Source organism: Dendrobates tinctorius, unplaced genomic scaffold (assembly GCF_039654945.1).
Source record: "Dendrobates tinctorius isolate UK_male_01 unplaced genomic scaffold, ASM3965494v1 ptg000293l, whole genome shotgun sequence".
NCBI classification, from domain to species: Eukaryota; Metazoa; Chordata; class Amphibia; order Anura; family Dendrobatidae; genus Dendrobates; species Dendrobates tinctorius.
In genome coordinates this window covers 21,721,427-21,743,720 of record NW_027361960.1, presented here as the reverse complement: position 1 = coordinate 21,743,720, position 22,294 = coordinate 21,721,427, and positions in this window count along the sequence as shown.

Sequence of the window (22,294 nt, the reverse complement as noted above, 5' to 3'; positions counted from 1 at the left end):
TCCATTTTTTTGCATTGAACCTATGTGTGGCCAAATGGGGAGGATGGTTGACCTGCACGCATGCGTGTTGTGGCCTGGGGCCGCGACGCGGCTTCTGGCGTCTCTTCCGGTATGTTGCCACGGCGTCTCCGACGCCGGGTATGTGCTGGTGACGCCGGCGCCGCTCCGCGTCCCTGGTTGCCATAACGGCGGATGCGTCATTTCCAGTTGACGCCTCCTCATTTCCGGTCACGGCCCTTTTTTAGCTTTCTGGCTCTGCTGTTTGTGACGCCCCCTGACGAAGGACGAGCTTCCGAAACGCGCGTCGGGGTACACGTGCGGTCTCCCCTGAGACTCCTCACCCACCATCGTTCATTTTTGGTAATAATTACCGATTTTACTGCTGCCTTTCATTTTGAGTATGGTAGCAATTGTCACCACATCATGGTTATAGAGGGTGAGGGTTTGAGAGATTTTTTCTCAAACGTTTTTTGTATCTCCCTAATAAGGCTTGTCTGTATTATATAATATATGTAATGGTTATAATGAGGATGTTACACCACCATTTGGTGTTATATGTTGATAGTGATATCCTTTAGCCACTATTATAGCGGCCTTCTTGACAACATGTTCATGTTATACCATTGTCTTATTCAGCGTCTATGTATATACACATATATATTTGTTTACATCTATTTATTGACTTTATATAGATATGTGTATATATTATGTTATTAGGACTGGTTGATTAATGAATCAGTTATAGGGAGTATAGTGTCCCTATGGTACATTTATTTTGGTGAGGAGAGTTCTATGTCCTTGTTGGACTACATCATCTTTATGCTCTAGGGAGGTCTGCCGTGTTTTCCATGGTGCGTGGATTAATTCTGTGCACTTTAGCACTGTTTTGTCTAGGATCTGTTTGTATGTCCCAATAAAGGTATATAATTATTTTTTATATCGGATCTGTGGTCGTTTCTGAGTGGTTCTCCACTCCCCCCTTTTTTCATAGTTGCTGTTAGCGACTGATCTATATTTAGGTCCAACACTTCAGTGGAGGCATCTAGGTGTAATTTATTATGCCAGGAATATGTCCTCCTGTCTGAGTGTGTTTATGAGTACTCTATTTTATGTATACTTTTCTGTGTTTTGCACAGGTGTAACTCGTATAAGGATGGACTACAAGGCCAGAGAAATAACCTGGCTGGGACAGGTAGACCAGGTCTTTGGCAGTGATGGTGCTTGCAGTCAGCCGGTTGGTGATCTTGGATTCGAAAGTCTTTGTGATTCAGTACAGACTCTACTTTTACGACGTACCAGGATCTGGTGGAGCCGTGCATTTTTACAGAAATATATTGCACGTAAAATGATTCCTAGAGGCCTTAGGATAAGAGTAACACCTACATTTGTGGTTGAGGATCAGTCTTTTATAAATGAGTGGGAGGAGGCATGCAACATTTGCTCTGGGAGTCTGATGCAGTTACTAATTGGGCTGAATACAAAGTTGATTAATGAGTTGGACAAAAAAATTGATTCCACCTTGTCCGAGCTACGTGGAAATGGGTCAGAAGATCGTATCAAGGTATTTGAGAACGAATTGGAGAAGACGATTGATAACGCAGTCAAAAAAATCAGTGATTCACAGACCTCCAAAATTAATCGAGATACAAAGGACTATCAGTCCAATGGCGTATACCATTGGAGAAAAGTGCCCATGAATGGGCGCCAGATAGTACGGGCCGTTTCGAATCAATCCGTATCTTCATTGAGCAGTCAATCTGATACATCAGCTTCCTCAATGACAACTCGATCAGGAAGTATTAATAAACGGGCTAGGAATCATGATTACCATCCCTATAAACGCTACAGGACTCGGTTCCGTGAGAAGGACTATGATGCGAATAAGGTAATTAATCTAAGCAAACATACACTTTCGGATCTTGATTGTTCGTTATTGTATAAGGGTTTATCATTTTCTCCATCCTCTGGTCCGGATGTTTTTTCTATAGTGAAAGATTTACATGTTTTTGCACGTTCCTTGCTATTTAAACGTTTTTTCTTTAATAATGATACACATAAACTCTTTCCTACAGAAGATGAACAGACCGCGCTAAGAATTTTGGAGGAGCTGTCTGAGGAGCATACCACAATTGAAGGAGGTAAGATACCTCCTTCGATTAGGCCGCGGTCTAGACGGTTTCCTCCATTGTCCAATTGCGGTCCAATAGACCTATTTGTCAAAGTTGTGTCAAATGAACTATCGGCAATGCCACGATTTATCCGCAATGATAATCTGAATAGGGAAGAGCGTGTCAGGCTTAAACATCTACGTGGTCTCTCTGATGTGGTGATCAAACCGGCGGACAAGGGGGGTAATATAGTGATATGGCCGAATTCAATGTATGAAAAGGAGGCGTTTCGCCAGTTACTGAATAACACCTGTTATAAAAAACTCACGTTTAACCCCTTGTCCGCCTTTGATACCCAACTCAGAGGGATCATATCTAGAGCTATTGAGGCAGAAATTATCACGAAGGAGTTGGGATCGGCCCTAGTGGTTAATGAGCCTACAGTAGCGACTTTCTATTTGCTCCCCAAAATCCATAAGGATACACAATGTCCACCAGGAAGGCCGATAGTTTCAGGTCGGGGCAACTATCTTGAACACGTAGGCCGATGGATTGACTCAGTATTACAACCATTTGTGGAGGTTTTGCCATCTTTTCTTAAAGATACTAACCAGTTATTGAGGAAGGTTGATGGGCTCTCTCTTGATAGAGATGCGATACTGGTGACGGCTGACGTAGAGTCACTGTATACTAGTATTCGGCATGCCGATGGTTTGAGAGCAGTGGAATTTTTTCTAGGTACTTCTAGTTTGCCGACGGGTCTTAAACGATTTACTTTAGAGATTTTGGAATTTGCGTTAACGCATAACTTTTTTACTTTTAAGGGGTCCTTTTTCCTACAGACCCAGGGGACAGCCATGGGAGCGGCCTATGCGCCCTCTTATGCGAATCTGTTCCTGGGTCTGTGGGAGAGGGACCTCTTCCAGTCGGATCTGCACGCATCTGTGGACCGCGTCCTCTTGTGGACGCGGTACATAGATGACGTGTTTTTGATCTGGCAGGGTTCTGAATGTCTATTGGAGCATTTTTTTCAGCAGTTAAATGACAATACATTGAACATCAGGCTTACCTCTGTTCACGATGTGAACAAGATTGAATTCTTGGATGTTATCTTGAAGAGGGATGGCCGAGATATGATCCAGACAAACATTTTTAGAAAGCCAACTTCCACGAACTCTTTGTTGCATGCCTCCTCCTCTCATCCTAATCACATGATTAGTGCAGTGCCGATAGGACAATTCCTTCGTCTAAGGCGTATTTGTTCGACTGATTCTGACTATGAACAACAGGCTGATGATTTAATACAGCGTTTTAGAGAAAGGGGTTATAGTCATAGATCTATTAAAAAAGCGTATAATCGTGCAAAACATAGTACGCGTAATGCCTTATTGTATAAGAATGAGGACATTGCATCTAAATCGGATCAATTAAGATTTGTAACAACTTTTCATTCTCAATCGGATAGAGTAAGTAAGATTCTGGAGAAGTCTTGGCCTATTCTGTTAACAGATCCCATAATAGCCAAGATATTATCAAATAAACCTAGAATAGCGTACCGAAGGGCAAAGAACCTACGAGGACACTTAATCAAAAGTCATTATGAGACTAATCCACCATTGACATTTTTGCGTGGTGGTGCCCAACGTTATGGGTGTTTCTCTTGTGGTCAATGTGTGGCTTGTGTTAACATTGATCGAAGTGAGACCTTCACGGACTCATCTGGCTCCAAAGTGTACAAAATTAAAAAGAGGATTACCTGCCTATCAAAATGTGTGATATATTATGCCACTTGTCCGTGCTCCCTGATCTATGTAGGATTGACTACACGTCAGTTAAAGGTTAGGGTCAGGGAGCACGTTTTAGGTATACAGGCTGCGGCAAGTGAAAATGATATATCAGTGCTCAAGACTATACCTAAGCACTTTAAATTATATCACCAGTGTGATGGTAGGACCCTCAGAGTTAGAGGGATTGATTTATTGGATCCTGGTATTAGGGGAGGTAGAGTATCACAACGCTTGGCTCAAATTGAGGCAAGATGGATATGGACCCTAAATACGGTCCAGCCTAATGGGCTTAATGAATCTTTAAATTTTACATCGTTTCTATGATCACCTCCTGGCTGTACTGTTAAGTGCATCGAATTGCTTCCGCGTGTACGTGGTTGTTTTTAATTTGTTGTTTTTATTGATTTTTTATTCATTATTTTTTCTTATATATTTTCACTTTAGGCCACGTATTTAGTATTTAGTACAGCATTGGGTCATTTATTGGAGAACATCCTTAGCTGAACTTGAAGTATGGGCATTTGTCCAATACAGTCATGGGATACTGTATACCATCATATCAGGACTGTACATCGTGGAGCCATATCGGGTGAACAATTGGACCTCAAGTTGTTTATCTGTGGGACACGGCTATTTATCCTGCATTATTTACTGTGTATTATCTACAATCTATGGAACAATTTGCCTTATGTGCCATCTATAATATGTTATGAACCAATGGGTTTGGATATATGTATCACATGGTAGTTTGTGTATGGGTTGTGGTATTACCGGTTTTATTTTCTACAGTGTGGAAAGTTATACTTATGTTGTAATGCGTGAGATGTCTGTGTCCAAATTTATATATTGTGATTTCCCACGATGTTATTGGGTAATATGCTCTAGATTTCATATTAATCATTAATATGTAATGGTGTTTTTCATGTTCTATGCTACTAATTGTGCCCATGGTATGCGATTATTCCATTTTTTTGCATTGAACCTATGTGTGGCCAAATGGGGAGGATGGTTGACCTGCACGCATGCGTGTTGTGGCCTGGGGCCGCGACGCGGCTTCTGGCGTCTCTTCCGGTATGTTGCCACGGCGTCTCCGACGCCGGGTACGTGCTGGTGACGCCGGCGCCGCTCCGCGTCCCTGGTTGCCATAACGGCGGATGCGTCATTTCCGGTTGACGCCTCCTCATTTCCGGTCACGGCCCTTTTTTAGCTTTCTGGCTCTGCTGTTTGTGACGCCCCCTGACGAAGGACGAGCTTCCGAAACGCGCGTCGGGGTACACGTGCGGTCTCCCCTGAGACTCCTCACCCACCATCGTTCATTTTTGGTAATAATTACCGATTTTACTGCTGCCTTTCATTTTGAGTATGGTAGCAATTGTCACCACATCATGGTTATAGAGGGTGAGGGTTTGAGAGATTTTTTCTCAAACGTTTTTTGTATCTCCCTAATAAGGCTTGTCTGTATTATATAATATATGTAATGGTTATAATGAGGATGTTACACCACCATTTGGTGTTATATGTTGATAGTGATATCCTTTAGCCACTATTATAGCGGCCTTCTTGACAACATGTTCATGTTATACCATTGTCTTATTCAGCGTCTATGTATATACACATATATATTTGTTTACATCTATTTATTGACTTTATATAGATATGTGTATATATTATGTTATTAGGACTGGTTGATTAATGAATCAGTTATAGGGAGTATAGTGTCCCTATGGTACATTTATTTTGGTGAGGAGAGTTCTATGTCCTTGTTGGACTACATCATCTTTATGCTCTAGGGAGGTCTGCCGTGTTTTCCATGGTGCGTGGATTAATTCTGTGCACTTTAGCACTGTTTTGTCTAGGATCTGTTTGTATGTCCCAATAAAGGTATATAATAATTTTTTATATCGGATCTGTGGTCGTTTCTGAGTGGTTCTCCACTCCCCCCTTTTTCACTGGATAACAGGTATGTATAGCATAGTTTACACATTAAAAACCTATGTCTATAGATCAGGAGGCAGGCTCAGAAATTCTCAGGCCCAGTATGGATTTGACATGATTGGACAAAGGTGAGAAAGGGTACCGTATCACTGGATAACAGGTATGTGTAGCATAGTTTACACATTAAAAACCTATGTGTATAGATCAGGAGGCAGGCTCAGACGTTCTCAGACCCAGTATGGATTTGACCAGATTGTACAAAGTTGAGAAAGGGTACATTATCACTGGATAGCAGGTATATATAGCATAGTTTAAACATTTAAAATCTCCGTGTTCTCAGTATGGATTAGACAACAATCTAAAAAGTCGAAAAAAGGAAATGTATTTGAAGCATAGACCAGTATACACTTTTGGTGGTATTTTTTAATCTTCATTTATATTTCTGTCTCAGTAAGACAGTCCAGACTCAATAGGAAATGAGATGCATACAAGTACTGGCATAAAGTCTAGTGATTGCAGAAATCTTGGAATTACTATTCATGGGAAAAACTTCCGTCACAATTCTCAGAGGCGATGCTGACCCTCAATTAATTAGTGTGTGGAGACAGCAAAAACCTTTCTTTGTGAAGAAAGTGTTGCTGTATCGCAGTACCGTTGATCCCATCACCGTTACTCATATCCATCCAATTTTGATCACAGGGAGAGATGTAAACAAGGTGCTCACTGCCTATCATGATCTGTCACGTAACTTTGGAGTGCAAAACACAGAAGCCACAGGCCGTAGGCGATTCAATAGGATTGGCATGAGAGGGCACATTTAAAAATGTGGGCTGGAATGTCACACGTCTGTGGGTAGGAAAACTGTGAAAGCTGATGACAAACCACCACTGCATCTCATTGCGAGTCGGCGTCCATAAGAAATGGAAGCCGTTGATCATCTGAAGCTAGATCCCGGCCAGCGGGACAGGGCATAGCTACGTCTTAACCATCAATTTCTATCAGTTCACCAAATTTGTAGTGGCAGTCCCAGTGAAGGATTTGACAGCCCAGACTACACAGCGGAGGAGCAGGGAGAGGTAAACATTGCAAATGCTGGGGCCCTGCCCAAGCAAGGGGGCCCACTCGTGGGCGTCGGTACTGGCACTGGGCCCCTCATAGTAAGGTGGTGTGTCTGACGGTGGGTGTGCACTAAGGAAAACTAACTGCCCCAGAGCAGACCCCAAAGGAAAGAAAGCCCCCCACATGCATTGACGGTGAAACAAGATGAAAATACAAACAAAGGCAGGAAAATAGGCTGAGCAAACGATGGGGCCCGGCTAACTAAAAAGGACAGAAAAGGAAAGACAGTCTGCAATCTGCCAAAAAAACCTACAAAAATACTGTCCAACACTTCTGACAGCAAAATTAACCCTGAAGTCACTAAACTTCTAAACCTATATAAGCACTCTGAAATATTCTGAGACAGAGCAAAAAAGAGACCAAACTAATAAGGGACAAATAGCAGATTGGCAAATACTAATTAATAGGAGTGCAATTTCAGCATAGCCCCAGCAGGGGCAGGCTGATTACACAAAAAACTGAATTGACCAACAAGCGCAAGTGTGAACAATAGCAAAAAACAAACTTAACTTGAGAAGACTGGAAGAGAGCTCAAGTCCAGGACCTGAGAAGCAGACTGAATCACCAGCACCCGATAGGGCGTCGGCTGTCTTATATCCAGTCTGATACTCCAGAGATACAATCGTTATCTTCCTCATCAGGTGGCAGATCACTACCACTTAAACCAACCGCACTACCTCCTGTCACCACAAGAGGGAGAATGGAAGGGGAAGTCTCAACTGGTGGAGCAGAAAATGAGTTCATGACAGGGAACTTCAGTGAACTCAGTACTGCGAGTACCTCAGATAAGCGCTAGAACGGAGGCCACACTACTTATCGACAGAGACAGAATTCCTAATTTGCTTCCAGGCTGACCAACTCCTTCTCCATCTCTACTCTGGGTCCTGTACGGCACTTACCAAGTACAGGTAAAGGAACTGCACGACTGTGTCTGTCATCTTTCTCCTGCTCCTGGCGCACAGCTCTGCTACATCCTGCACTGCACACCATCTACTAACTCTTTCATCTGCCCTGCAACTACGGCCCTACCTGTGCAGGGCTTCTACATCTTAGCTGTACCACAACATCTGTCCCAGAGAAGCGACACTGCAGCGCTGGTCAATCTGATCAGAAACCACAGGTGGTGTCACGTATCATTCACCTATAAACGTTATTCACCCCTTTGCATGGACGCCCATGCCCACGGACCGGGTCACCACCACCATGACACATGTCTCTGAGACACTGGTCCGGTACTGATTAACCCCACTGCCCTGGCTGGCCACCCACACTCGATGTCAGATTCATCTTGGACAGGGGAATTCACGGTTTGACTGGATAACCCAGGTATGGTATGTGAAAAGAGCTCCATGGAGTAATCTGTAGTGTGGCTGTCATGTCGGACGCTGTTCACACCACAGCGTCCGGCAGGCAGCGGTAGTTCCATCTCCGTCCACTATAGCCTCAGTGGCGCCGGCTTGATTTTACTCAGGTTATCTGGGGTTAATCTAGCTGGAAATCAGGTGGGATGTTTGGTCACGCCCACGGTCTTTAAATAGTCATGCTGGCCTGTGGGCGTCGCCGATTATAGCTTGTGTTTTGTGCCAAGTGGTTCCGGTCTGGAGTGGAGGTGTTGGAGAGAGAAATTCATATCTGGTGTCGTATGATCCGTTGTTACCTTTTCGCCTTCCTATATTTGTGCTTTGTTTTGCCCTGTTCACATTATAGTATTGTCCTGTGTGTTTGCGGCGCGGTGTGGTTTGAGTTCTCCCTGTCTGTCATTACTGTGTGGGTTTTGGTGGTTTGACAACTCACTGGGTGGAGGGTGGAGGGTTCAGCTTAGGGCTGAGCAGGAGATAAGGAGAGGCTGGAGGCTCAGGCATTTGCACCTTTAGCAAAAACCCTGGGTTGAGGGTCAGACAGGGTTTTCCCTAGTTTGAGGGACTCCGCAGGGGCCCGGGTTTTGTCAGCCTCCTTCGACCTAAGCCTCGCATAACATTATAATCGGCCTAACATTTTTCCATGGATTCCATGACTTCCATAAACCACCAGTTGGCGGCGCTGTCCGTACAGGTCACCGAGTTGAAGGGGGCAGTTCAGCAGCAGGGCCTGGTGGTAGCTAATGTACAAGCGGCTTCTGCTGGTGCAGGTGCAGAGCCTAAGCTTCCGCTGCCTGAACGATTTTCTGGGGAACGCAGCAAATTTGTCATCTTTCGGGAGGCCTGCAAGTTATACTTTCGCATGCACCCGGTCTCCTCAGGTAATGAGGCTCAGCGGGTGGGTCTGGTGTTATCATTACTGAGTGGGGACCCCCAAGCATGGGCGTTTTCCTTACCTGCCGACTCTGCTACGTTTCATTCGGTTGAGAATGTTTTTTCAGCACTTGGGCTCATTTATGATGACCCCGACAGATTGGCTTTAGCAGAATCTAAAATCCGCGTCCTCCGTCAGGGGGAATGTATGGCGGAAGACTATTGTTCAGAATTTCGCCGTTGGGCAGTAGACACACAGTGGAACGACCCAGCGCAGCGGAGTCAGTTTATTCATGGGGTCTCAGAAAGAGTTAAACAGGCCCTCATGATGTATGAGACTCCTGCATCGTTAGAATCTGCCATGAGTTTGGTTATTCGTATTGATCGCCGTTTGCGTCAAGGGGCGCAGGAGACGCTGCCTCTGGGGGAAAGCAGGGGTGCCAGTGTGGTTGCTGCAGATGAGCCCACGGAACCTATGCAAATCGCTGGGGTATCACATGTGCAGCGTCGCGTTCCTGGGTCCAGGAAGCATGGAGCATGTTTTTACTGTGGTAAAAGAGATCATTATGTAAATGCTTGTCCTGTGCTACCAAAGAAAGTCGCACCGGCGGAAAACTGGTAAGCTCAGAGGGTATGGAGGAGGCCCAACTGAGCGTATGCATATCCTCCATGATGGTATCTCAATGTATGCTCCCTGCCAGGGTTATTATTGCGAGCAGAGAGCTACCAATATCAGTGTTTGTGGATAGCGGTTCAGCCACCAATCTCATGGATGAGGAGTTTGCACGCATGGCAGGTTTCAAGATCGAAAAACTCCCTCATCCTATTCGCGTGGTTACCATTAATGCCACTCCCCTCCCACAGGGGGAGATTACTGAGTTTGTAGCTGAGGTTAAACTCCACATTGGGGTCCTACATTCTGAGTGGGTTACATGTAAGGTACTCAATAATCTCCCAGCACAAATAGTCCTGGGTTTCCCATGGTTGTCTAAGCACAACCCGGTGATTGACTGGAGAACCCAGGACATAGTCCAGTGGAGCAGTTTCTGCCAGGAAAATTGCTTGGCCACATGTGTGTCCGCCGTGAAGCCCAGCCTTCCGGAGGCATTGCTGGATTTTGCGGACGTATTCTCTGAGAGGGGTTGCTCAGAACTACCTCCACATCGAGCCTATGACTGTCAAATTAGGTTAAAACCTGGGGCTAAATTGCCAAAGGCGAGGATGTTTAGTATTTCTGGTCCGGAGAGACAAGCTCTTAAGGACTACATTGCGGAGAGTTTAAGTAAAGGGCACATCCGGCCTTCATCCTCACCTGTAGCAGCGGGGTTTTTCTTCATTAAGAAAAAAGATGGGGGGTTACGCCCGTGTCTGGATTTCCGGGAGTTAAACCAGATTACGGTCCGTGATCCCTACCCGATGCCTCTGATCCCTGATTTGTTCAACCAGGTGGCTGGTGCGAAGTGGTTTTCCAAACTTGACCTCAGGGGGGCATATAACCTCATAAGGGTCTGTCAGGGGGATGAGTGGAAGACGGCATTTAATACCCCTGAGGGTCATTTTGAAAGCCTAGTTATGCCATTTGGGTTGACAACCGCGCCTGCTGTGTTCCAACATTTCATAAATGATGTATTTGCTCATGTGCTGGGGAAATTTGTGATTGTGTACCTGGATGATATCCTTATTTATTCGAGCGACCAGGACACTCATTTAGAGCATGTCAGGCAGGTGTTACAGCTGCTCCGTGAGAATAAGCTCTATGCTAAGCTTGAAAAATGCGTGTTTTTTGTTCAAGAGTTGCCTTTTTTGGGATATATTGTGTCCGCCGCAGGGTTTAAAATGGATGCCGCGAAGGTGCAAGCGGTGCTGCGATGGGAACGGCCTGGTAATCTAAATGCGCTCCAGCGGTTCCTTGGGTTTGCCAACTATTATAGGAAGTTTATTAAGAATTTCTCTACTATAGCCAAACCGCTCACGGACATGACGAAAAAAGGTACCAATCTCTCTATCTGGTCTGAGGATGCGGTGCGTGCATTTGAGCTTCTGAAGAACCGTTTTGCTTCAGCCCCCATTCTGGTGCAACCGGACGTATCTAAACCTTTTACGGTGGAGGTCGATGCGTCTGAGGTGGGAGTGGGGGCAGTACTGTCACAGGGCTCGTCCTTGAGCAATTTGCGTCCATGCGCCTACTTCTCCAAGAAGCTGTCGCCGGCCGAACGGAATTACGACATCGGCAACAGGGAGTTGTTGGCCATCAAATTGGCTTTTGAGGAATGGCGACACTTCTTGGAGGGGGCGGCCCACCAGGTCACAGTCATCACCGACCATAAAAACCTGCTCTATCTGGAGTCGGCCAAGCGTCTGTCTCCCAGGCAGGCTCGCTGGGCATTGTTTTTTACACGTTTTAACTTTCTGGTGACTTACCGTCCTGGGGCGAAAAACACCAAGGCGGATGCCTTGTCCAGGTGTTTTCCGGGGGGAGAACCTCGGGAAGAGCCGGTACCCATCCTCCAGGAAGGTGTAGTGGTTTCGGATCTCACGACTGAGGTAGAGGCGGAGATTGCCGAGGCCCAGGAGGAGGTACCACCCGGACTTCCCGCTAATAAGTCGTTCGTACCCCTTCATCTTCGTCTTAAAGTGTTGGGGGAACACCACGACTCGGTCCTGGCCGGTCATCCAGGGGTTAGGGGCACCTTGGAACTGGTATCGCGCCGCTTCTGGTGGCCAAAAATCCGGCAGGATGTGGTTTCCTACGTGACAGCTTGCATCACGTGCGCCAGGGCCAAGTCGCCCAGAACCCGTCCTGCTGGCACTCTACAGCCTCTGGGGATACCTAGTAGGCCATGGACAGAAATCTCCATGGACTTTATCACAGACTTGCCTGCCTCGGCGGGGAACACGGTCATCCTGGTGGTGGTTGATCGATTTTCGAAGATGGCGCATTTTGTGTCGTTGCCTTCCTTGCCCAACGCGAAGACGTTGGCTCAGGTCTTTGTGCAGGAGGTGGTCAGACTGCACAGAGTTCCGTCGGACATAGTGTCTGATAGGGGTACCCAGTTTGTGGCGAAGTTTTGGAAAGCTTTTTGCTCACGATTGGGGATCAAGTTGTCTCATTCGTCGGCGTTTCATCCGCAGTCAAATGGTCAAACTGAGCGCATGAACCAAAATCTGGAGCAGTATTTGCGATGTTTTGTGTCTGACAACCAAGAGGAGTGGTCGACGTTCCTTCCCTTGGCCGAGTTCGCATTAAATAATCACCGCCAAGAATCATCGGGAGAGTCTCCGTTCTTTTGTGTTTATGGGCACCATCCTCAATTTTGTACCTTGCGTCAGGGGGGCTCTGGGGGCGTCCCAGAGGAGGACCGGTTAGGAGTTCAACTATCATCGGTCTGGAGGAGTGTGAAACAGCGATTGCTGAGCATGAGTGCAAGATACAAACGTGTGGCTGACTCTAGACGCGTGCCAGGTCCGGACCTGCATGTGGGTGTTTGGGTGTGGTTAGCTACTAAAAACATAAAACTCAAAATTCCATCATTGAAATTGGGTCCAAGGTTTATTGGCCCTTTTAAGATTGCTGCCATCATAAACCCGGTTGCTTATCGGTTGGAGCTTCCTGCGGTATACAAGATACACAACGTGTTTCACAGGTCTTTATTGAAAAAGGTGGTAGGCTCTGTGGACACGACGCCGATGCCACCTCCAGTCATGGTGGATGGCGATTTAGAGTTTGAAGTCTCCAAGGTGGTGGACTCTCGAGTACTGCGCCATACTCTTCAGTATTTGGTGCACTGGCGGGGGTATGGTCCGGAGGAGAGGTCTTGGGTACCAGCCTCGGACATACATGCGGATCGGCTGGTCAGTTCCTTTCACCGCCGTCATCCGGACAAGCCAGGTCCTATGAGTCTTGAGGGCCCTGGGGTCCCTCGTAGAAGACGGGGTACTGTCATGTCGGACACTGTTCACACCACAGCGTCCGGCAGGCAGCGGTAGTTCCATCTCCGTCCACTATAGCCTCAGTGGCGCCGGCTTGATTTTACTCAGGTTATCTGGGGTTAATCTAGCTGGAAATCAGGTGGGATGTTTGGTCACGCCCACGGTCTTTAAATAGTCGTGCTGGCCTGTGGGCGTCGCCGATTATAGCTTGTGTTTTGTGCCAAGTGGTTCCGGTCTGGAGTGGAGGTGTTGGAGAGAGAAATTCATATCTGGTGTCGTATGATCCGTTGTTACCTTTTCGCCTTCCTATATTTGTGCTTTGTTTTGCCCTGTTCACATTATAGTATTGTCCTGTGTGTTTGCGGCGCGGTGTGGTTTGAGTTCTCCCTGTCTGTCATTACTGTGTGGGTTTTGGTGGTTTGACAACTCACTGGGTGGAGGGTGGAGGGTTCAGCTTAGGGCTGAGCAGGAGATAAGGAGAGGCTGGAGGCTCAGGCATTTGCACCTTTAGCAAAAACCCTGGGTTGAGGGTCAGACAGGGTTTTCCCTAGTTTGAGGGACTCCGCAGGGGCCCGGGTTTTGTCAGCCTCCTTCGACCTAAGCCTCGCATAACAGTGGCCTGCCGCATCCTTCACTATTGGTAGGGGTGAAGGACACAAGGAAAGGTCTTTTTCCTGACCAGGAGCCTCCACTGACGACTCAAGTGCTTTTATTTTTTGAAACTTCAGAAGAGGAGGTGATAGAGCTGGAGGCTGTGTCAGCAATGTAAGCCAAAACTTGTTCCTGAAGCTCCGGCTTTAAAAGCTGTTTACCTTCTCCCAGAAAAGGGAGCCTTCAAGGCCTTGTGGAGCAAGATGATGACGCAGGCTCAACACCTCCTGCCTTAGGTGCTATTGTGTTTTTGCTACTACTAGCAGATGCACCACCACCCCCACCACCATCAGTACCAGCTGGCAACCCCCACCCACTTCCACGGCCTCTTCCACCATACTTCCTCATTTTTGGAAAAATGTACCAACAATACCACCAGCTATATGGTACTGTAAAACAAGGTGCATGGTGTATATAGTATTGGGGAGAATTTGAATCTCCCTAGAGATTTTAGGAGGCTGAACTATTATCTCATGTCCACTATAGATTAAACCTTAATGTAACAGGCTGAAATTGGCTGGTGTTTGACAAAGTACAAGGTATGTATATAGTATTGGGGATAATTGGAAGCTCCCTAGAGATTTTAGGAGGCTGAACTATTATCTCAGGCACACTATAGATTACACCTCAATTTAACAGGCTGAAATTGGCTGATGTATGACAAAGTACAAGGTGTGTATCCAGTTTTGGGGAGAATTGGAAGCTCCCTAGAGATTTTAGGAGGCTGAAAAATTATCTCAGGCCCACTATAGATTACACCTCAATGTAACAGGCTGAAATTGGCTGGTGTATGACAAAGTACAAGGTGTGTATATAGTATTGGGGAGAATTGGAAGCTCCCTAGAGATTTTAGGAGGCTGAACTATTATCTCAGGCCCACTATAGACTACAACTCAATGTAGCAGGCTGAAATTGGCTGGTGTATGACAAAGTACAAGGTGTGTATATAGTATTGGGGAGAATTTGAATCTCACTAGAGATTTGAGGACGCTGACAATGATGCTCTCAGTCCAAGTGTGGCAGCAGGCAGCCTAATAAGCAGGACTGCTGCACACACAAAAGGGTGGAAAATGAATGCTTGGTAACTGTGCAGACAAGAGGAAGAAAAGTATTTTTGCTTTTAAAAAAACAGTTTGCACAGCAGTGTGCAATCAGCAATGCAGCTATCAGGGAGCCTAATAAGGCAGTCTAATAACCAACAGAGCTGATGTACAAAAAATAGAGCCTCCCCTGTCACTAAACACGAACTGTTGTGTTGTACAGTAAAAATCGCTACCAGCAGAAGTTTTTTGGTTCTTCTTCCCTGCCTAACGCTCTCCCTACAGAATCAGCAGCAGCTCTCCATATGCTAAGATCGGCATAAGTAAGATGGCGGTCGGCGTGCATGCCCTTTTATAGCCCCTGTGACGCCACACAAAGCAAGCCAATCATTTGCATGCCCTTCTCAAAGATGGTGGTGACCACTGCCCATGTCATCGCTTTGCCCACAGTGTGCGTCCTCCATCATTGGCTGAAAAAGGGCGCTGGAAGCATTATTTGAAACGCGACTTTGGCGCTCTGGTTGCCGACTTCGTGACCAACCTCACGCTATGGTCGGGTTTCGTTTCATGAAACCCGACTTCAGAGAAAGTCCGCGACTTATGAATTTGACCGACCCGTTTCGCTCAACTCTACATGCCGGAGGTTGGAAGTCTAAAGCTGAGATGCGAACTGTGTGCTTCACTGTTGTCTTGGGGAAAATCTCCCTTAAGGTTGTGTTAAATCGTGTTTCGATACTCTAGCATTCACAGGTCCCTTTCCAGGATTGGAAGCATCTGGCAAAATTTGGTTTTATAACAAGGGTCTTGCAGAGTGGCAAGCCAGTAGTCATATTTTGGGCTCTACGATGAGGCCCAAGCCCATGCTGTTTTGGTGGCTGAGTAACACTGTTGCTTGTTTTCTCCATCACCTCATGTTAACCTCGAACAACAGAGAGGGGATGATTATCCTCTTCAAATGATTACATTTCCTTGCCCGTCACCTCTTCCTCCTCAATTTGTTCCTCAGATCTTGCACCTTCACTAATAGTTTGTCTGTTATCACCAGCCCCCCTTGATCACAGTAATCAACCCTCCCTTGGAACCACCTGTGTGACAACAGTCTGGAACTTAGAAATAATATTTTCCCTTCCGCATCCTTTTCTGCTTCCTCCTCTTCTTCTGGAACCACCATCTCCTCCCTCAGGCTATTGAAAGTCTCCTCCAGCATATAGATGCCCAGAATAGTGATGCTGATGATGGTGTTGTCAGCACTAACCATCTTATTAACCATTTCAAAACTTTGCAGAAGGGTGCAGAGGTCCTTAATCTGTGCCTACCCCATAAAAGTGATTTGCGCCACGTCCATACTGGGTTGGCCCAGGCTATACGACATGACTTTCTGCATCTGGGCTCATTGCTGCTGCCATAGTCACTGCAACACGTGTAGAGTAAAATTCTACCATGTTGGCACATCGCTTATCAATCTGTTAACTGGCATGGACAAAGACCGATGCAAGTTGATGACCTGAGGGGTGTGTATGGTGGAAATGAGCACACAGCCTCCGTGCTTTCTGCAGCAGCTCACCAGATTGAGGACGTGAACCATGCAAGGTACGTATGTGAGCTTGCTTCAATGTAGGGCCACCACGAGGTTCACACCTTTATCGGACATGGCCTTCCCTGGATGCAGGTTCAGCAGAGACAGCCATTGCACAAATTTAGCCTGGAGAGCTCTCCACAACTCTTTAGCTGTATGACCGTGATCTCCAGGGCATATCAATTTTGATACTGCCTGATTACGCTGAGCCCTGGCTGCGCAGTACGAAGGTGGTGTGGATTTGCTCTGCACTGTTGGAATGCATGTCTTATTATGGCAGATGTTGATGTTGCAGGTGGAGGGCATAGAGGAGGAGGCAGAAGCAGTGGAGGAAGTGTTAAATGTAGAGGTCTGTCCTGCAAGGCTTTGGGATTCTAAGACTTGTGGGGAAGTACCTGCCCCCACAGCCACCAGAGTCACCCAGTGCCCAGTCAGCGAGATGTAACGCCCATGGCCATGCTTACTCATCCAAGTGTCTGTTGTAAAATGCATCCTGGCAGACATAGATTTAGTCAAGCAATGGGTGATGTTGTCTGTGACATGCTGGTGTAGCGCAGGCACAGCTTTCTTAGAAAAGTAATGGTGACTGGGCAATTGGCACTGGGGGACTGCGACAGCCATGAGCTTTTGGAAACCATCTGTATTTACCAGGCAGAAAGGCAGCATTTCCATGGCCAAGAGATTCGAGATGGTGGAGTTCAACCTCTTAGCTTTGTCATAGGAGGAAATAATCTTTTACATGACCACAACTGCAGTATGGTGGGCTGGCTGCAGTGCTGAGAGAGGGCGGAGTATGGTGAATCAGACAAAATGATTGACCGTGAGGGAGGTGCAGGCGGAAATGTTATGTTGGATTGAGAAAGTTGTGGTGTGCTCTTTCTCTGAGGTTGGTCAAAGACAGCAAGCATGTCCGTTACAGCTGACGGCAGGCTCTCAGTCAGAGTGACTTGAGCCGGTAAAGAACCAGAGGATCTGCTGTCAAAGACCTGCATCTCAATAGATGGCATGGTAACAGAGGAGGAGGAAGAAGCAGCAGATGCGATTCATGGGGTGGCTGATGGTTGTTGAGGTCCCCTGGTTCGCATTTTAGCGCAGTGAGATTCCCAGTGCAACGCTTGTTGATTGCGCATTTCAGGTTCATATATATAGTAGTCAAATTATTGCACTTTTTAGGCTGGTTTCACTTTTGCATCTGTGTGCACAGCGTTTTATCTGGAGCAATCCGAATACGTCATGTGTACCTATCTTTAACATGGAAGTGCATGGAGCTGCAACGAGATGAATCCAAAATAGACGAGCCAATTCACATGTGGAGGGAGCACGTCCAAGCTAGTTAGCATAGCGGAATCAGGAAAAAAGGAGATTGACGTCACTCCAGGAATAAAGAAAAAAAAAAATTTATTGTGGCAAATTAAGCCATATTAAAATGAAGTTGCCTGACGCGTTTCGAGTGCCTGGTGTGCACTCTTAGTAATAGGATACATAAAACTGGTACAGCCACAATTATATACACATAGATTAACCAATGAAAAAACACACAATCATGAAAAACACATGTGCAATATACAAAGTGAGAAAGCACCTGAAAGGCAAATTAATGGGTTAAATCGCATGTAGAACAGATCAATGGATGTATAGCAGTTCATTCATGAACAAAAATAAATTCAATCGCATGCATAACAATTTAATAAAAATACAATGAATTATTTTTAAAGTTCATATCCAGGGGGAATCTGACTTTGAGTTTCAGATTCCCCCCCAAAAAAAACTTCTCGCATAAAAAGCATTTTCTTGTTTGACACCTACATGTGCAGGATTTAGCACCTTTTCAGAAGCAAAAAATCTACAAAATGTAAAAAATGCAAAACTGCCATGGTGAAAGTTCACAAATGTTTTACAATACCAGAGTAACAAGCATTTTTGCCAGAAACATAAGAGATTAAGAAAAAAAGAAAAAAAAAACCACAATCATGGAAAATACATGTGCAAAAACAAAAAGTGAAAAAGCATCTGAGAGACAAATTAATGGGTTAAATCACATATAAAACAGATCAATAGATGTTTAACGGTTTATTCATGAACAAAAATAAATTAGATCGCATATATAATCACTTAATAAATATAAAATAAAACATTTTTGGAGTTAATACCTAGGGGGAATCTGGTATTGAGTTTCAGAATCCAAAAAGCTTCCCACATGAAAAGCATTTTTTGCTTGTCACCTCCACTTGCAGGATTTAACAATTTTTCAAAAGCAAAAAATCTAAAAGATGCAGAATTTCCATGGTGAAAGTTCACAAAATGTTTGACAGCACCAGAGTAACAAGCATTTTTGCCAGAAATATTAGAAAGGTGCTCAGTAGTGTTGAGCGATACCTTCCGATATCTGGAAATATCGGATCGGATTGGATCGGACCGATACCCAAAAAGTATCGGATATCGCCGATTCCGATACCGGAAACCAATGCAAGTCAATGGGACAGAAATATCGGAGTGAAAATAAACCCTTTCTTTCCTTGTAGGTTAATTCTACATGAAGGAAAACAACTAAGAATAATGTAGAATGTATTGGGGGAGGTGGAGGAGACATTAAAGGCATAGAGGTTGAGCCCAATCAAATGGAATAGCAGGAATTAATTTTTTTTTAAGACGTTCAGAGTTACAAAGATTTTAACTATGTTAAAAGGGTTGTGTAGCAATAGAGGGAGACGTTCAGAAAAGGCACATGTTGGCAGAGCGTTGGAGCGGAGTGCTTCATCTAGCTGGGAGGTTGACTGAGCCCCTGACCCGGAGGACACGGCAAGGATGGGGGCACCTATATGCACAACAGACTCTGAGTAAAGCTTTGGAACTACATGCCCTGGTGTCCTCCAGTTATTCCTGCGCCAACACACTCAGCACTGCTACATCTCTGTTCCCGGCACTGCACCATCTACGTCTCTTCACTACCTCTCCATCTACACTGCCCTGGGACTACAGCCCTACCTGTGGAGGGCCACAACAACATTGCTGCACCACACCATCTGTCTCAGAGGATCAGTCTGCAGCGTCGGCTTAACATCTTCATTGCCGAACACCACAGGTGGCATCACGAATCATTCACTCATAAACTTTAATAATCATCCACACGTTCAACATTTCCCTTTTACAATGGACGCCCAGGGCCACGGATCGGGTCACAGCTACAGTGACATCTCCCATTGAAACCAATGGGCCCGGTACCGAGTACCCCACCAGCCCTGGCGGGCGATCCAACTTGGCGGAAATACATAACAGAACAGGTTGTCCGGGCTTTTCACATAATCTCAGTGCATATCTAGGCTGCAGAATGCTGACAATAAGTAATTTACCTTCTGTGGCTAGTCTGCACGGTTTCCAAGATATCATCTCTTGCTTCTAAGATAAACGTCCAGGGAGGGGTGTTCTGGCATTGAAATGAGAACTGGTCGGTTCCTCCTCCCTCACTAGTTTCACTTTCCATAGATCACTGTTCAGCGTGTGTCTGGGGGAGGAGCAGCTGGGTGGTCTGCTCGCAGCCAATCACAGCCATGCCATTAGTTAACATGCCTACATGCCTAACAGGATGTGCCCACACTTCTTAGGATTCCTCATTGGCTGAATCAAATCAAACTGGCTCATAGCATTATGGGAACTTCCGATTCTGGTATTCGATATGCAAAAAGTATCGGAACTCAGTATCGGAATTCCGATACCGTGAATATCGGCCAATATCCGATATTTGCAGTATCGGAAAGCTCAACACTAGTGCTCAGCAATTCTTTTTTTGAGTTTTCTAGAAGTACATCCTATATATTGAACATTACATATGTTACAAAAAATACAATAGATGACACTTTGGGAATTGCAATTAATAAATGAAGAAATCTTTTGAACAAATCCAGGAACTGAGAAAGAAAACATTTCTTTAGCTTTATCATGGGCAAAGCTGCAAACATTACAGCGGCTATCTGCACATTTGTGGAAACCATCCACAGATAACCATGATTTTTTGCATGAACGCTCTTGGGATAAACTATGAGAAAGCACATTGCTGAGACTGGAGCCCCTTTTAGCTACATAACGGCATGCTTGACTAATAATGGAGCTAAGTTTGTCATCTTGGTTAAGAACAGGGAGATATTTCTGAATAATTGTTTTAATTGCATTGAATTGAGGACTATAAGGTGTGGAGAACGTAATTGCAGAGGTAGAAGAACCTTTTTTTAGAAAAAAATCTGGGTTGTTCAGAAGGCGCTGAGAGACGATGCGGCATACATTAAGGAAAGAATTATAATCAGAACATAGACGTCTGGTTCTATTGAACTCCCCATAGGGGATTGCTTTAATGGTGTGTCTGTCATGTGAGGAAGAAGAGGGAAGCAATGTATTACCTGAAACTTTTCTTCGAACAACAGAAGTATGAATTTTTTGATCCTGAATATTGCCCAATAGCCAAATATCAAGAAAAGACAACTCGTTACCAATGCCACTGACAGTAAATGATAAATTCAAATTATTGGTACTCAAAAAATATGAAAAGAATCTAGAATTTTTTGTGGACCTTTCCAAATAAAGATCAAATCGTCCACATAGCTACCGAACCAGTGGATATGGGGAGAAAAAATATTAATATCAGAAAAAATATATTTTTCTTCCCTCCATGCAATGTATAGTATCGCCAGAGAAGGGGAGAATATTAAGTAAAACTGAAAAAAAATTCTATTACAACTCTGATGAAAATACTACTTGCACCCCGTCATTAGTGTTGAGCGATATCTTCCGATATCAGGAAATATCGGATCGGATTGGATCGGACCGATACCCCAAAAAGTATCGGATATCGCCGATTCCGATACCGGAAACCAATGCAAGTCAATGGGACAGAAATATCGGAATTAAAATAAACCCTTTCTTTCCTTGTAGGTTAATTCTACATGAAGGAAAACAACTAAGAATAATGTAGAATGTATTGGGGGAGGTGGAGGAGACATTAAAGGCATAGAGGTTTAGCCCAATCAAATGGAATAGCAGGAATTAATTTTTTTTTAAGACGTTCGGAGTTTCAAAGATATTGACTATGTTAAAGGGGTTGTGTAGCAATAGAGGGAGACGTTCAGAAAAGGCACATATGTTGGCGGAGTGTTGGACTGGAGTGCTTCATCTAGCTTGGAGGTTGACTGAGCCCCTGACCCGGAGGACACGGCACAGATGCGGGCACCTGTATGCACAACAGACTCTGAGTAAAGCTTTGGAACTACATGCCCTGGTGTCCTCCAGTTATTCCTGCGCCAACACACTCAGCACTGCTACATCTCTGTGCCTGGCACTGCACCATCTACGTCTCTTCACTACCTCTCCATCTACTCCTAGGACTACTGCCCTACCTGTGGAGGGCCACAACATCAAAGCTGCACCACACCATCTGTCCCAGAGAATCTGTCTGCAGCGTCGGCTTAACATCTTCATTGCCGAACACCACAGGTGGCGTCACGAATCATTCACTCATAAACTTTAATCATCATCCACACATTCAAAATTTCCCTTTTACAATGAACGCCCAGGGCCACGGACCAGGTCACAGCTACCATGACATCTCCCACTGAAACCAACGGGCCCAGTACCGAATACCCCACGGCCCTGGCGGGCTATCCATCTTGGCGGAAATACATAACAGAACAGGTTGTCCGGGCTTTTCACATAATCTCTGTGCATATCTAGGCTGCAGAATGTTGACAATAAGTAATTTACCTTCTGTGGCTAGTCTACACGGTTTCCAAGATATCATCTCTTGCTTCTAAGATAAACGTCCACGGGGGGGGGTGTTCTGGCATTGAAATGAGAACTGGTCGGATCCTCCTCCCTCACTAGTTTCACTTTCCACAGATCACTGTTCAGCGTGTGTCTGGGGGTGGAGCAG